This window comes from Thunnus albacares, chromosome 23 (genome assembly GCF_914725855.1).
Source record: "Thunnus albacares chromosome 23, fThuAlb1.1, whole genome shotgun sequence".
Taxonomy (NCBI): Eukaryota; Metazoa; Chordata; class Actinopteri; order Scombriformes; family Scombridae; genus Thunnus; species Thunnus albacares.
Window position 1 is genome coordinate 5,475,144 of NC_058128.1, and position 17,638 is coordinate 5,492,781.

The 17,638-nt window shown below is 39.6% G+C and overlaps 1 long non-coding RNA gene and 6 other non-coding genes across 7 annotated transcripts; 4 read left to right on the top strand and 3 right to left on the bottom strand.

Moving 5' to 3' along the window:
• Positions 1–2,062: 2,062 nt before the first annotated feature.
• LOC122975340 lies at positions 2,063–17,408 on the top strand. The gene is made up of 3 exons (XR_006400632.1): positions 2,063–2,073; positions 6,669–6,670; positions 17,212–17,408. It is a non-coding gene; the product is annotated as an uncharacterized LOC122975340 (long non-coding RNA).
• Positions 7,562–7,673, bottom strand: trnal-uaa. The gene is made up of 2 exons: positions 7,636–7,673; positions 7,562–7,607 (listed from the first exon to the last, which is right to left on the bottom strand). It is a non-coding gene; the product is annotated as a tRNA-Leu (tRNA).
• Positions 7,948–8,058, bottom strand: trnal-caa. Its single transcript has 2 exons — positions 8,021–8,058; positions 7,948–7,993 (listed from the first exon to the last, which is right to left on the bottom strand). It is a non-coding gene; the product is annotated as a tRNA-Leu (tRNA).
• On the bottom strand, positions 8,337–8,447 carry trnal-caa. The gene is made up of 2 exons: positions 8,410–8,447; positions 8,337–8,382 (listed from the first exon to the last, which is right to left on the bottom strand). It is a non-coding gene; the product is annotated as a tRNA-Leu (tRNA).
• Positions 11,512–11,622, top strand: trnal-caa. The gene is made up of 2 exons: positions 11,512–11,549; positions 11,577–11,622. It is a non-coding gene; the product is annotated as a tRNA-Leu (tRNA).
• trnal-caa lies at positions 11,901–12,011 on the top strand. The gene is made up of 2 exons: positions 11,901–11,938; positions 11,966–12,011. It is a non-coding gene; the product is annotated as a tRNA-Leu (tRNA).
• trnal-uaa lies at positions 12,278–12,396 on the top strand. The gene is made up of 2 exons: positions 12,278–12,315; positions 12,351–12,396. It is a non-coding gene; the product is annotated as a tRNA-Leu (tRNA).
• Positions 17,409–17,638: the final 230 nt, after the last annotated feature.

Genomic DNA, 17,638 nt, shown 5'->3' on the forward strand with positions numbered 1-17,638 from the left:
GAGATACAAGTGCAGAATTTTTAGTTGATGAGATATAAACGATATTCAATTTATAATGATGTAAATCAGAGAAAAGCAGTGCATTAGCGTAGCATGATTTCACATCATCATCATTACTTCTTCGTTAAAGTCGGGAGGCCCCGCCGACAAAGTGTTAATATTATTTTCTATCGTGGGTCAAACACACAGAATGTGTTTTTACTTTGTGGTTTTTATGATGATGAAAGCTTTATATTTGAATTACACTGTGTATGTAAAACCCAACTAGGGACAAGAGTTAAAAATTAGCAATAGCGGTACATCAGTTTCATGCTCTGTATCGGAACTATGTTAAATTGCATCGTCCCTATCAAATAAAATAAATTGAAAATAAGGCACAAGAACCAGTAGAAGTAGTAGATATTTCTTATATTTTATGTTTTTCTTCAGTTATTTTTTGTACATATTGCTGCTCAGGACTGTCGGTTTCCACTGGTAAATAAACACATCTGGACAACATAACTGGATTTTGTCTCAGTTTTTATGCCTTATCTGCTCGACCGACCTTACAAATACATTTCTGGTGTTTGTGTCCATCAGAATTGTTAATAAATCTTCCGTCCATCGACTAATCAATTAGTATCTTTTCAGCATAGTTTTAGAAGTCTTAAGACCACCACCAACAATGTAATTTTCTATATTTTGTCTTATAAAACTCTTGTATTCCCTCAGCCAACTGATAATCCATTCAATGTCAAAACTGAAAGGTTGTTTTTTTTTGTATTTAAAACATATTGACCATTTTCACCTATCATACTTTCTTCTTCACATATCGCAAATGAATTAAAAGTTCCTTGTCAAACAAATTAAAAGCCTGGATCAGTTCCTGTAATTGACTTTTTTTTTTTTTTTTAAAGCAGCTTTTTGTTCACTGACTGCCAAAGTTTTTGCATTTTCATCTGATTCATCATACAAGCAAACAAATAAGATAATTTACTGTGGTCATTCATGCGCACCTACATGCACAGAGGAGAGGCATTTGGCTTATTATCTGATAAAGGGAATTATATGTGATCTGACTTGTTTGCTAATCATGCTATCAAATCATATTCTGTAACCTATGTTCACAGAGTACACATGCATACAGTAACTACAACCCATTCATCCTATTTTGATACGTCGCAGCGGCTGCCGATTATGTTTACCATTTACAGCGTCGTGCTCACCAAACATTCAGAGTAGAAAACAATTTAGATTACCAGCTCAAACACAATGCTGCAGCATTTCCTTCCCTGTTTCGGCTTCATGAGATAATGCTCAGATGACACTGGCTTGTGCTCTGAAATGAATTTTAGTGCTATGAATGGAAGAGCAAACTCCACTGAAGACGGATACTGTGAATAATCAGGGTAAAGGATATAGGAACTGAGTATCTTGTGTAGTAAACAATAGATCTCTTGTGTACTGTGTTCAACTAATTTTCTAAGCATCTACCATTGGCTTTTATAAAAAGTCAAGTTAGATAAATATTGCCACATGTGCTCAGTAAAGTTTATTTTCAACAGCTATGAAAAAAGAGCAGTGGATAAGAACTCAGGTACGATCTACCAATCCCACAAGAAATTCCCAAAGAGCTGATTATCAGTAACGATCTGTACGAACTTCCTGATTCCAAGAATGATGGAGGTGTATGGAAGTGGGCTGGCACTCCAGACCTCCAAGGAAGGAGAACCATAGTTATGATGGACACAACTACAAGGATATTATGTGTTAATACTATTCCTATATGTCAACTACCAATGCCATATATACGCTCTTTAAAACTTGATCATTTTGTCTGAGTGATACTTCAAGCATGAATCTTTAGTGCAAGAGATCCAGAAGCTCTTGCAATAAACGGCAAACTTGCTGCTACCTCCACTGCCTAAGCTGCCACTGGTTAGATGACTGGTGGGATGGTTCAACCCATTCGCAAGAAAGAACATGTCCACCTAAACTTTCCAGTTGGTTCTCATGGCTGGAGGACATGTACTACGCTGTGTCTCAAATCGCATACTTCTGTACTTACACTTAACATTTTGAGTGCATAAGTGTGTTCACACTGAGAGGTATGGGAAATGCAGTGTGAGTACCCGGATGGTGCACTCAAAACAGTCAAAAAGTTGAGTGTGGAACTATGGACACTTCTCGCCCTTAATGGTTGCCATCTTGGCTACGTAGCGGAAGGGGAGCAACCGCTTTTCAAACTGGAAATGGCAGCCGGGTACGTTGTCACTACAGTGAACATCGCCGCATTATACAAATGTAAGTTATACATGTGTTTTTTAGCACTAAGCACCACTATACTGTTGTCGGATAATTTAGCAGTCTGTAATGATTTAGTAGTGCAAACGATAACGTGAATGCTAACGCTAGCTAATGCTAATTTGCGATCGTCATTTCCAGTAAGTGCACAATGGCTGTGTTTGATTTGAGACAACACTACCCTGTAGAAATTTGCGCACTACGCTAGTAATAAATAGTGTACACAGTGTACTACATGAAAGTGTACTAACAGAAGAATGTGATTTGAGACACAGCTCCAGACAATAGCATGGCCTCTAATTTCATCCAGCTAATTGTAAACTACATACTTCAGAAAGGAATTAAAGGATTACTGAAAGGACTAAGAAGCAGTGTCCTCTCTGCTTTTCAAGTCCATTTCCCTGCTGACCACAGCGAGCATTAGGTCTACTGATGGATGTGATCAGAAGTGTGCTTTTTAAAAAAACACCCAACAGTGATGTCACAGGGTCCTGCAGAACATCTGCACATCACTGCAGCAACGCGAGAATTCAAACCACAAGACGTCAGAAAAAGTTAGCTTTAAGTTAGTCGATTCCAGTAGATTTCTGATACCCCAATTTTTGGAGTTAGTAGCGACCGATCATCAAATATAAAAATGTTTGTGTTCCAATGGATCAGACTTAAATCCAATTATATTTCTATTACTCTGCAAAGTGGCAGTTAATGGATCCAGGATGAAAACAAGCTGCGACATATGTGATCTTTGGTGGATTCCTCCGCTCAAATGAAAGGGAGATGACACCATCCCATCTGTCAATAGCCTCATGAAGTATTGGTAAAATATGCACGCCTCACAAATACAGTAAGGTATGATGAAAATTTGGGTATGGTAAGGTAACTATGACGCTTGGTTGTATGTTTTATATGTTTTCCATATAGCCCAAAATAAGGTAATATGAATTTAGGCCACCAGCATCATGGTATTCTTGCTACATAAAGGACACAGTGTCTAACAGAATCATACCAATATGAGAATAATTCCTGCAAATGTACCATATAGCAATGTGGAGTTGTGACAGACATTATGTAAGAGACATTATATAACTTATGAATTAAAACCAAAACAAGACGGATACTGGAGGCCGTGATCAAATATATGTGGAGCTTTCTGTTTTGTTTTTCAGAGATGTTTCTCATCATTACATTGTCAAAACTAGCTGACTTACAGTTCACCTCATCATCTAACAATGCCGTGACACAATCAAAATAAACTTTGTCGCTCTCTGTCAAATGCATCATTATTCTAAATACAATATGTCTGGCAAACAATGCTTCTGTTTGTCTTGTCTTTTGGTTTCTAACAATGCCTCTAGTTTTGCAAAATGGAGCCTTCCAAAGCTCCCCCTGTAGACTTGTTGTTGTTTGAGGCCAAGGTTGGGCAAGACAGCCCTGGACTGAATATTTACATAAATGAGCCAATTTAGCTGCATTTCAGACAACTGGACTGTCTGGCAGACTGACTGGCTGCCTCCACCACACGCAGACATGGATGGACAATGACAGAAACACACAATAAATCACAAAACACAGTCTAGTGGGCCATGTTAGCAAATTACCAAGTGGCAAAGATGTAAAACAGGAAATCTTTATTCAACAGTTATGGCAGCGGAGGTCATGGTTTTCCCAGACAAAGAGGACAAACTGAGAAGTTGAGAGAAAACAGACAAAGAACAAATAAGAATTGGATGACAAATAAAAAGAAAGACAGACAAAGAAAGAAAAAAAGCAGTTTGGTAAACAGTGGTTGTGCTAGGGTTGAGAAATCCTGATGTTTCTGGTTGTTAGTGTCACTGTCAGCTTGGCCTGGCATGAAAGAGGAACAAGGGGCACAGCACCAGCTAACCAAGCCAGGCCAGGCCAAGAGAGGCCAACGACCGAGGTAGAACAGGCTAGAGAGATGACAAAAAGCAGGAGTAAACTGAAATGAGCACAAACACTCAGCAAACACACACACACACACACACACACACTGATTGTGCCGTTCGGTGCCAGTAGATTGCTCTGTGCTGGAGAGCTTAGGGAGGCATCAGAGAGCATGGGCAGCATCCTGCTCTGAGCTGCAGATCCCAAGCCGACTGAATGTGGATGCTTGGCCCAGTCGGCTGGATCAGCCGCTAATACACAGCCTGGGACCAGGGAATTACTGAGTAAGCACTGAGCCCCATGCAGCCGCTACCAACATGCACACACAAACACGCTCATGCACACAAAGGGGGCATGCTTGGTCACAGGAATGCACGGCATGCTCACAGACTCTCTCCTGCCATGAAAACAGACAAAGGTGCAGCCAGACACGTTGTTGGTACAGCTTGAAATGATATCAAAATATTTAAAAGCTGCTATCAATATGACTAGGTTATATTAAAAGAGAGCAAAAGTCTAATTGATTTTCAATGCAATGAACAGTATTAAGGATTACAACAAGAAAAATGTTTTTAAAACTAATAACAACGTGGTCATATCATCATAATGTGATTCCAATGGGATGTCACAGTCTACTTTTTAATCCTCAGTTTGTTTGGTTTTTAAAGTCAAAAGAAAAAAATGTGTTCTTAAGAAAAGCCTTTATCACTATCCATACAAAACTCTGAGCTGACTTCATCGCTACACCCCACTGAAGCCACTTTTCTTCAGCTTTGAACTCTTGATTTTCTTGTAAGTAGAACAGTTAGTGTTTTTCTGAAGAGGAATGGCCCTCTGTATATGACGGCCCCCCGCCAACATCATTTGAAGGCTTCCTCTAGTACAATACCCCCGCCTGAAAATAACCCACCCTCCCACCAGGATACATTGGCCTACTTCCCAAAGCACTCACATCTGGCAGAGAGACATAAGGTGCTTTTGAGAAACCCTTGCTTTATATTTAAAGCTCTTATTCCTTCAAGGTCTCTTGTTCTAGTTCCTTCCTTCCTCCATCTCTCTCTCTGCTTCCTTGTATCCATGTGATATATGAGAGTTTATGTGCACAAGCTTTTTGACTGTGTACTCTTTATCCATGGTTTCCGGCATCGAAGGAGCATGTGGATCGATAAGATGTTTAACATACTCCCTCCGCTTTTTAAAGCCTGCAGTGAACAAACCCCTCACCATCGACCCCTAACCCCACCCGCTGGCGCAGATCGAAGGCCCCCCCGTCACGTGACCACCTTACACAACACTCACGGGAGGTCCTCTTCTCACCAGGCCGCCTCCCACTTCCTGCTCAGCCGCTGGTTACCGAGGTGAACCATCGCCATGGGCAACGGACCAAAAGAGAAGGAGGAGGACCGGGAGGAGGGAGGTGAGTCGGAGAGGAGATGTGAATAGATGTGAGAAGAGGGCATGAAATCGATGAGGCCATGCAACAGCTTTGCGGCTCATGTGCCCACACACTGAGATAGAGATGCAGACGCGAACACACACACACACACACACACACACTCTCGCACACACACATACACACAAAAGTAGAAAGAACGAGATGACCTGGCATTCACGACTGCCAACAAGCTCGTCCATATTACAGGAATGAGCGAGAATGATACACACATTTCCTCCCTCACAAGTTAAATGTTTCATCCATTTTTAGACTGCGCAAATTAATCTTCTCCACCTCCACTGACATGAATATGAGTTTTAACTTTAACTCTCCTATAATTAAAGCACAGCTTTAGCGTTTCATGCAGGAGATTTCAAGAGTTTCATTTTTCACAGAGCCTGTGTTGCAAAAGGTCTTGTGTTTCTTTTAAATGTCACTCCGCTTAAAACAGAGTTGCATTTAAGCAGCAATAGGACTAGTGATATTTAACAGGGAGAGAAATTAGAGAGGCTGTGAGAACACTCTGCTTGTCAACCTCACAGCCGAGAATATATTTATAAAGAGACATCTATGGTAACAGCTAATACCTGACTGAATTAAAACGTGTTTCATAGATACAAACTCTCTAAGCAGGTTCATGAGGAATAATTTAATCAAAAGTTTTGACTTGGAAGAACAAGTCAAGGATTATTGTGTATCTAAGATAAAATTAAAACAGTGAGCACTTTATTAAAGAGTCAACCAAGATTTTTTAAATGTCAACACAAAACCAACAAGGGCAGCTATTCTTATTACATTTGACAAGTTCAGAGAAAATCTATGCTGATTTATTTGTCTGTTGATGACAAGGCAGTTGAATGTTTAAACCGCAAACAATTTTAAAGCATAGTGACCCATTCCACATTTTAAGTAATATAGGATATTCTGGGGTTGTGTCCAAAATCATTCTCCCATCACTATACAGTCTGCTATACAATGTGTAATGTTATTAGAATATCTACTGAGAATAATAAATACAGTCTGGGATAAATCTCTGTTTTTAAAGCTGTACATGGGGTGTGTGCAATCTTACAAGTACAAGTATAATTCATTTGCAGTTGTTCACGTTGTACAATGAAAACCCCATTTTTCGGGGTATTTCCAGATTTCATTGTCTTAAGAAGTGTAATGCAATTCAGCGTGCTAAAGTGTCCGCTTGTTCCGTTATTCAACTTATACCACAGATAATTGAAAAAGGAAGTCGAGAGCCGGAAACAGAGACAGCTCACCTTCAAAGTAAAAGTTGCGCATTTTTTTGAAGCGTGTTGGCTGCAGCTCAATTTGAGGAGTGGCTACATTAAATAAACAAATAGCCTAAATAATGAACATAATTCATAACTTGTTTTACACACTTTGGAGATAAAACTATGTAAAAAAACAAACAAAAAAAAACCCAGAGGTGGCAGAACCAACCCAGGGATTGTCAATGGAATCAGGAAATGCACATAACTTTGACTGTTTTCGGGTACATTTTTTCACAAAGTTGTCTAATAGTTTCCCTCTTTGTCTGCTCATCAACATTTCGAATTGGCAAGGATCTCGGGGGCACTGGCGGCTCCCTGTCAGGGGAGTTGACGGGGACCGTTGGGAGCCTGCAAGGATCTGTTGTTGTTATTTCTTCTTTGGCCGTCTCTGACAATATACTGTAGACTTACATGCAAGTGATTTGACTCTAAAGGGTATTCCATGGTTGTTGTTAATTGAAACTAACTGTAGTCCTCACTGTTAGTAGTCAGTTACATAATAATGTGTCAAGTAGTATGTCATCCCTTTTGCAAAAAAAATCTGAATTATGTTTATAATATTGTTCCACAATGCAACAGCCTGTTCAATTAAAGAAGCTTCTCGTACAAGAGAGCTTTCTATCACTGTATCATCAAGCCTGAGTCCTTAAATCTTTGTCAGAAGTGGGATTTGAACCCACGCCTCCATTTGGAGACCAGAAGTCTTTTGCTCAGTATACTCAGTAACTCCTTAAGTCTGGCGCCTTAGACCACTCGGCCATCCTGACAACTGTGTCTTGTAGTCAACCACAGTCAGTGTGGACTGCTAGATTAGCTAGAAGCAGTATTTTGGATTAACGATGTAGGATTTTAGCAGCTTTCTCCCACAGTTGTCAAATTTCTTCTGGACAGCCCAAATTTGTATAGTATAGAGGGGTTGAAGACACTAAATGATTACATCTACAAAAAGTCATCCTTCTGGTCACACACGGATAAGGAGAAGCTTTTCACTGCTGAGGAAAGGCAGCTTTCTATTTTGTAAAGCTAAAGGCATGAAATCTGTGTCAGGAGTGGGATTTGAACCCACGCCTCCATTAGGAGACCAGAAGTCCCTTTGTTCAGGAAGGAGACGAGCCTTGAGTCTGGCGCCTTAGACCACTCGGCCATCCTGACAACTGACTGTCAAAGGTAATCATTTTCAAACTGTAGTTTATAAAAGCTAGCTAGAACCAGTATTTTGGATTGAAGACCAAAGGTTTCAGGAGCTTTCTCCTACAGTTGTCAAAATTCTTCTGGACAGCCCAGATCTCTATAATATAGAGGGGTTTAAGACACTAAATGATTATATCTCCCAAAAAGTCATCCTTCTGGTCACACATGGATAAGGAGAAGCTTCTCACTGCTGAAGAAAGGCAGCTTTCTATCTTGTGAAGCTAAAGTCATGAAACCTGTGTCAGGAGTGGGATTTGAACCCACGCCTCCATTGGGAGACCAGAAGTCCCTTTGCTTAGGAAGGAGAGGAGCCTTGAGTCTGGCGCCTTAGACCACTCGGCCATCCTGACAACTGATGCCACATGTGAACCATAGTGAGCCTGAACTTCATAAAAAGCTAGCTAAACGCACCATGAAATGATCAAATAAAAGCCAAATTTATATTCTGCCAAATATCAACACATTAAATGCTACCTCGATGAGATATCCCATACAGAATTACTGCACAATAGCTGACGTTTCATATGATGTGCACTGTCCGTGTAGATTAGTCACTGCATAAATGCCCATCTATAGATGCCTGTTTTTTGTCTAGATGTCAACTTATCCACATTTCTATTTATTTTTTTAGACATTTAGTGTACAAACCTATTGATGAGGACATTCACACAGTGCAACACCTGCTGGACATTTTTTGTAACTACTTTTGGCATGCTTGCTGTTGGTTCTATGCCATTGATCTCTGTAATTATTGAGAGCTCATAGTACCCTATTACCCCACTAGAACACTGTGCTCCCAGAATGCAGGCTTACTGGTGGTTCCTACAGTCTCCAAAAGTAGAATGGGAGGCAGAGCCTTCAACTGTCAGGCTACTCTCCTGCGGAACCATCTTTCAGATTCGGTCCGGGTGGGCAGACACCCTCTCTACCCTCTCTAAGAGTAGGCTTAAAACTATCCTTTTTGATAGGGCCTTGGATCAGCCCTTAGTTATGCTGCTATAGGCTGCCGGGGGACTTCCATTGATGCACTGAGCTCCTCCCTCTCCACCTGTATGTATTCATTTACCATTAATGCATGTTACTAACTTGACTTCTTCTCCTGCTGTTCCTGCCATTGCTGCTGTTTGTTGTTACTAATCATGTATCTATTGTTATTGTTGTTGTTGTTGTTCTGTTTCTCTGACCCACTATGTACAGTATTGTAAATGACTTTGCAATTATATTTAACAGCTCAGTTTCTGTAGGGGTGGATAGCATGTTTGTTTAATATCTTTCCTCCTCTTTCTGTTAAGTTACCACAACTATGAAATAAACATTTAAAGGCTTCAAAATCCCTTGTCGCTGCTGTTTCTTGGGAGCTGGGAAGAGGGAGTGTCATTTTCATGTTGCGCCAGGGTTTCTCCTAGGCCGGGTCATAATATATTTTTAAATTCTTCTGTTTCTCCCAGTTTAAAGGCCCCTAATGATAGACCCTCAGAGGTGTTTTTGCCTATTTTGCTTGATTAGACCTCTACTTAGGAGTGTGTGGGCCTGCACAGATTGTCTTTGATTGACATCTCCCCTAAAGAAATAAAACACATTTCCAATCCACTGGAGATAGAAATACGAACGTATATTCAGACTATACAATATATATCTAAAAAACACAGCAGTAGAGTGGACAAAAGAGTCAATAAGTTTCATTCAGTGTATTCTGCTCATTCATCATTCACCGCAGTTGGATCATTCATTCACTATATAGCAGGTTTGAATGTTTATTGTGTTCATAATGGAAAAGTGACAAAATTGACTTTTGATTGATTTTTGTGTGTGCTATCGATGAATAATATTCTCCCACAATGCAATGCACAGAACAAATTGAGGGAGCTACAGTACTCACAGCTGGAAAAAATAATGTAAGTAATAGTGGACGGTGGTGAGACAGCTCCAGGAACATCTAAGAAAACAAAAAATAATTCAATTTTTGAAATAAATACTGTAAAAACAATGTGGACATTGTTTTCTTGTATGAAAGCAGTACACTATAAAGATTAGCAGATACTGTACTATATGCTGATTTAGAATAGACTGGTTCAACCAAGGTCTTTTCTCAATCAATGCAACATATATACAGTAAGCTCAAATGTCATGCACAGTAGATTGCACAGTCCCAGGCTAAATCGGTCCACTGCATTGTTAAAATGCTCAATTTTCAAGTGCAATAATGTAATTAATTACACAGTCTCATTTCCTTTAAAGTGCAACTGCGTGTTTTATCCTATAACACCAGAGGGTCAAAGTCTGCACATTGGAACTCAAACATCTAAGTGAAGCAATGAGAGGAAAAATATATTTAAAGTGGATGGGGAGTTAATTATAATTTAATGGTGTCTCTAAATCATACAGTCAAGTGCATGAAAGTGTATTCTAGTATATTTGTAATTGCACTAATTATATATAATCAATAGGTTAAGTACATTGTTAGTATGTTCAGCACGCTTTAAACGTTTTGGGGGGGTAGGGGGTATTGGTAAATATTAAATGAGAATTTAATTTAAGTATATGGTAACTTTTAAAATTACTTTCTGTTCCATAAAATTAGGGTTGACTATGTTTCTACATGATAACCTCATATGGTTATGAGTCATATTTTGGTCTTTTAATTTTCTGATTAATTTGTCTAACTCAGTATTGTCAAACTTTTCATCCTTTCACAATTCTGTTTTTAAGCCCTTGACCATTTCAGATACAATCACAAATCTTAAGATGTTTTGTGACGGGTTGAAAAGCAAATTTCAAAGAGTTCCAGCCAAGCAATATGACCACACGGGCAGTGTGACATTGCTTACACAGGTCTTGATGTGAAATGAAATGAGAAATGAAAATAACTCTTCATAATATTCAAAGCTGAGTGATCGATTTTTGAGGGACAACACTGATTAACGTTGTCAGTAGTCGATATTCGTCAGGATCCTTTTTAAAAAAAGGATTTCAAGTTAATTCTTTAATAGACAACCATGTAGTTTTAGTTCACTTCTGATCATAATTGGATGCCAATTTTGGACAGATGATCAGTAACAGTCTTAAATCCCCCTATGCTTAAGATTTGGACAATTCAGAAGAAAGTGGACTACAATGATAGAGAGCTGCTGAAATCTTTGGTCGTCAATCTAATGTACTGGTTCTAGCTAGCTTTTATAAACGTTATCATAGTTTTACTATGATTACATGGTGGTCTAAGGCGCCAGACTCAATGAATTCTTCCTTAAACTTCACAATCAAAAAGCAAGTGATTGACTTTTATGGGACATTAATGATTTAATGTGTTGATATTTGGCAGAATATAAATTTGGCTTTTATTTGATCATTTCATGACGCGTTTAGCTAGCTTTTTATGAAGTTCAGACTCACTATGGTTCATATGTGGCATCAATTGTCAGGATGGCCGAGTGGTCTAAGGCGCCAGACTCAAGGCTCCTCTCCTTCCTAAGCAAAGGGACTTCTGGTCTCCTAATGGAGGCGTGGGTTCAAATCCCACTCCTGACACAGATGTCATGTATTTAGCTTTACAAGATAGAAAGCTGCCTTTCTTCAGCAGTGAAAAGCTTCTCCTTATCCGTGTGTGACCAGAAGGATAACATTTTGGTAGATATAATCATTTAGTATCTTAAACCCCTCTATACTATACAAATTTGGGCTGTCCAGAAGACATTTGACAATTGTGGGAGGAAGCTCGTGAAACCTTTGGTCATCAGTCCAAAATACTGGTTCTAGCTAGCTTTTATGAAGTACAGTTTAAAAATGATTACCTTTGAAAGTCAGTTGTCAGGATGGCCGAGTGGTCTAAGGCGCCAGACTCAAGGCTCCTCTCCTTCCTATGCAAAGGGATTTCTGGTCTCCTAATGGAGGTGTGGGTTCAAATCCCACTCCTGACACAGATGTCATGCCTTTACCTTATAGAAAGCTGCCTTTCTTCAGCAGTGAGAAGCTTCTCCTTCTCCTTGTGTGACAAGAAGGACATTTTGGTAGATATAACTATTTAGTGTCTTAAACCCCTCTATACTATACAAATTTGCGCTGTCCAGAAGAAATTTGACAGTGTTGGTAGAAAGCTGCTGAAATCCTACATCGTTAATCCAAAATACTGCTTCTAGCTAATCTAGCAGTCCACACTGACTGTGGTTGACGACAAGACACAGTTGTCAGGATGGCCGAGTGGTCTAAGGCGCCAGACTTAAGGCTCTAATGCTTACCTAGTATACTGAGCAAAAGACTTCTGGTCTCCAAATGGAGGCGTGGGTTCAAATCCCACTTCTGACAAAGATTTAAAGACTGAAGCTCATGTACTTATTGTTTACAATTGTTTGTACTGATATCTCATATCTTATCATGCTTTGATAAGAGCATTTAACCGTGTGGTGCCTCTTTTGATCGCTGCATTCTTTCAAACAGATGAATTAGGCCAGACTGTGTATGTAATCACCGATTAATATGAATTCTCAAATTCATTTATTTTTAAATTTTCAATAACTGTAAAGACCCAGCACCATGTGTGTCTTAGTCCTTTGCACTGAAAAGCAAACTGTGTTTGGCTGTGAAAGCCAGTCTTGGTAGGTACAGTTTGGGACTCAGAAAGCAGACATGAAACCCAGCAAAAGCATTTCAGGTGAGCGACACTACATCCACAGCTGTCTCCCCTGGTGTCTCACAAGCTCTCTACTCTGGTCCTCTGGAAACTCTGTAATAAAAGAAAATGTTTTGTTAAGTTTAAAACAGATGACCTGAAAAAGTCCCAACATATTGTCTGTCTACTCTAGTAGAGCCACATATGTAATGCTAAGTTGTGCACCAGCAAATGTTTAATAAGGAAACTGTAATACGACTGCTAACGCTGTTCAAGAAAGACTATTTTCACCATTACACATATTTGTTAGTTCTGTTGTAATTTATCTGTACTTCAGTACATTGGCACTTATATCTCCCCTGGTGATTCTATGTCGGACCTGAACTTTAAACTGGACTTTTGCCTTTGGTTTGATTTTTGGCGAGTGACAAACCTGCTCAGCTGGACTGAGGTCAGGTGATGACAATGCCAGAGGAGAACATCTCACTGCTGGGTCATAAAAAACTCCTTGGCTGTATTTGCTGTAATCGTCCACCTCCTGCATTGTCCTACAGTTGGCAGACTACCTAAAAAAGTGGGCTATAGTTGCTTCACTGTTCACCCAGTATAGATGTAAACACAAAAACTAAACTACTTAAAACCAAGTCAGCACTTTCATTCATTCAAAACAACTTAAATGTGTCTGAATGATGGACTTTACTTCTCTTTACTTACCAGCTGCTAGTTTCCTCTGGCTGTTTCCAGGTTATCCTGGTGCAGTCACTGGATGAGTTTATGCATCAGCATACCAATAGAGGTCCCACACCTGTCAAATAGGACACATGACATCACACAGTAAAGAAATATTAAGCAACCCAATGGCCAGAAAAAAACTTTGTCATTGTACATTTCTGCAAACCAAAGATACGTTAAATGTCTATGTTTCAGTGTTGGATAATGATGTTTTATGATGTGACAACGCTGTGGTTAAGGTCTGGTTAGGGTTAGGGAAAGATCCCAGTTTGGGTTAAAATAAAAAAATAAATAAAAGCACCCAGTTTTGTCACCAGAAAAATGGCTGCAAATGTCCCAACGTCTCGCCAAAAACACCTGTTTTTTTTCGTTTGAAATGGGAAGCGGGCATTGGCTTTGAGGTGGTCTCGAACAATGTTCTCTGCTGATTTCCAACTTTCCAACAATTTCATGTGAACTACGTCACTTTAGAGATGTTGATATGATACATGTTAATATGCTATATGCTACATATTAAACATGTTGAACTGTACATATTCAAGGTATCTATGGTTTGCAGAAACGTACAATGCCAACGTTTTATTTTGGCGACCAGGCTGTATTAAGAGCGCATCCTGGTCATAGTTCAGTTATAAAATGCCAGCCCACCGAGGAGCGTCGCTTGCGTGGCTGCTGACAGCGCTGTTAGCAGAACAGTCAGTCACACAGGACAGCAGTAGAGGAGGTTGTTCCAGCATCTAGTTCAGCTAAGTAAAGTCGCCCTGCTGTTGATGTATGATGTATGATGCAGCTACAAAATATGCTACAATCACACAAAAAATTTGCAAGTGGCAAAAAAAAACAACACAAACTGAATAATATTTTCAAGGGAGAATCTTCAGCGATGAACAACATCACTGGACATCACATGGAAAGGCCAATATCAGCAAAATTTTATATCTGTCTAACCTCATACTTGATCAAATATTCCTTTAACAAACCACCTCCACACACTTCACTGTGTGACAGAGCACTGTGAAAGCCCTCTGCTCTGTGACCAGCCTGCCAGCACAATAGCCACACTGCGTTTAGAGCACCTCAGCAGCCACTCGGCGGGGGTCAGCTCTCCAGCCGTGCAGTTTCAGCTCAAGCCTCCGCTGTGCGGAGGGGAGACAAGCGCAACTGCACAAGAGCCTCCATTACGGCTCCGGCACAAGAGCCCTGCTCCATTATGGCTTTCACATAAGGGCCTTCATTCGGGCTCTTAGTCATTCTAATGAGCTGTGCTTTGCAGCTCTGCAGAGCCTCTGACTCGGTCTATGCCGGGGCCCCGTGTAACAGCTCCCACGCGACTCCAGGCAGCCCCTAATGCAGAAGAGCGCTCAATGAGGATTGTGATTTTTTTATTTCTGTAATTGTCAAGCTTCAGAGGGCTCTTAGGCAGAGATTTAATGGCATCTAATGGAATCTCATCACAGAACAAGAGAGAAAAGGGACAGAGAGGGAGAACACTGACTAATGTCTCCACGTACTTTTGCTTTGCAGTTCGCCCTTAATTCTGTGAATGCAATTACCTTTTTCAATGACACTTTATATTAAATATTTTGCACCTATGTTTTTGAATTGTATGTGTGTATATTAAGAGGTTTATCCTCCCGACATACAGTAAATACAACATAGTAAGTTATGATCTGATGTAATTCACAGGGGGATAGTGTGTTTTGATTTTGATTTTGCTGGTATTAGAGCTTGTTTATCTTATGATAATCACCAACTGGAAGCCATAATTCACTCAGCATTTAATTTACCACCACATTACTGGAAAAATAATATATGTGCAATCCTCTGTATCTGTTCGATTTGTCTGCATCCGTCACTCCCAGTGGTCTTTGACTTTTCTCTCCCTCACTCCGCTCTTTTCCAGAAATTTCCACCTAGAGCAACAAATGACAGCATCGCCAAACTCTCTTTTCACTCTGAAATCCCTTTATCCCTTTTGCAGCCATCTCATATTTCTCTCGCTCTTGACCACGCAAAATTGTCTCTCCACTTTTTGTCTCCCGGCTGGTTTCAGGTTAAAGCCACCCACTCACATCTTCCCTCCCTCTGCAGTACAGTTAAAAATGACAAGTTATTGCAGTGTCAGCGGTCATGGTTAAATGCCAGGTCGCTTTTTTTTTTGTACCGAACATCCAGACAGTTGTTGCTCACCAGGTAGATCTCTAAGTGACCCGACTTAATAAGAGGCTGTGTAGTCTAGCAAGCATCACTATTATCTGAAAGTACAGAAAGAGCACAGAAGGTACGTATAGCACAAATGGTTAGTCTGCTGCTTCATAAGCCTTTTAGACGAGGACACAAATAAAGTGTTGGATATGCAAAGCGTCAAGAAATACATTATGCTGCAAGAAAAATGTTTTTTTTGTCAGAAGGCAACTATAGAATGAATTTGGCTGAGGAAAGAAATAGTCTCACCCAAATATCACATGATAATCTTGACCAGGAAGACTCAAATTTATGTTACAGTTTTGTGTTTTAGAGACCAGACTGACATGAAGCTGCCTCTTAGGACAAATTAATTCAATAATAACTAGGCTTGGATGATTTTTTTGGCAGAGTACAATATCTTTTTTATTCTTTTTCAAGGGCAGCAGCTTGTAGACTACATGTATGTTATGCGCACAGACATTTCACTCGGAGGCAAATCCAAAGTCGGGAAGTGGAAATCAGAAAAATAGCAACGTTTTTGAAGTTTATACTCGGTGGCTGGCATCAACACCATGACAGGACATCATTATACCAGGAAACAGTGTCAGTCTCAATATCAGTGTCTCTGCCCACCCAGTCACAGCATGCACCCAGCTGTGTCTTTCCCACTCTTCACTAAAGCATCAGACGATTCTAATATCCCAGAAGCATCAGCCGGTACCTGCCATGAATTGATCCCTTTAGGTATTATTTTAAGGGTTTGATCAATGAAGACATATCCCTACATATGTGAATGAAATACATCTCACTAAAGTCAGCTGTTTTAACTGCTATTAAAAGGATAAGACAAACAAATCTTATGTGCAGAGCCAAGTCAACAATTAATACTTATAAGTATTGTGACTGTATCCAAAGCCTGATACCGGTGCAACGGTGTGGCTCATCGACGTGTTATTTTTTTTAGTTTTTGAACAACAATGGAGGAAGAATAAGATCAATATATCATAGAGCTGGGCAATATATTGATATTATATCGATATTGTGATATGAGACTTTTCCTGTTTATTCTGCCCTTTGTTTGAGTGCAAGTAGTTTTTTGTGCTCTGCAGTGCCCCCTCCTGATCATTCAATAGAAGTAGTTAAAAAACAGGGAGTTTCCTCCAGAGCTAACCAGACAGAGTAGAGAGCTCATGTGTCGGCATCTGCTGCAGCGATTTATTTTCAACATTGTTGCCTTGGACACTATTTGTCTGTGAGTATTATGTGTTAGCGATTTCTTTACACTATATGCATCGTATATTTGCTGTGTATTTGTTTTGAGGTGACTAAATTGATGACTAGTATAGCTGCAACCTGTTAGCTAACCTGCTTTGCTCAGTGACACAGCATTTTTATTTTTTACAGTTATGTCAGTGTAATGAATATTGTTCAGATTCTGATTTCTGTTTGCATTTGTGCTTTGTCGCAGTTTTACAGTAAATGTGGATCTTCATTAAACATGCGAGAAAAGTTACGCCTTGTGTTTATTGGAGGACTGCAGACTGTTGGCTAACTGTCTAGCTTTGGATAAAGACTACTCATTGCGAGGGCAGTTTACTGGTTTTAAAGGCTGCATTATGGTAAAGTGATATAATTTTATGAATTTACCAAACTGTTCTATTATTTGACTTTACCCACTTATACTTTTATTCATTATATCCACATTACTGATGATTATTTATCAAAAGTCTCATAGTGTAAATATTTTGTCAAAGCATCAATAGTCATCTCTATAATGTTGCTGCAATATTGATATCGAGATCTTTTGGTCAAAAATATTGTGATATTTGATTTTGTCCATATCTCTCAGCCCTAATTTATCATGATATCAATATACATCATGGTATAATACATTTTCTGGAGTTTTATTGAGAAACAGATTTTGACAAATATAGCAAATCAGATACGTGACAAATGAAGGTACAGTGCTCCACCACACTGATGCAAAAAAACCTGTAAATCCAATGTTGCCGTCAAGAC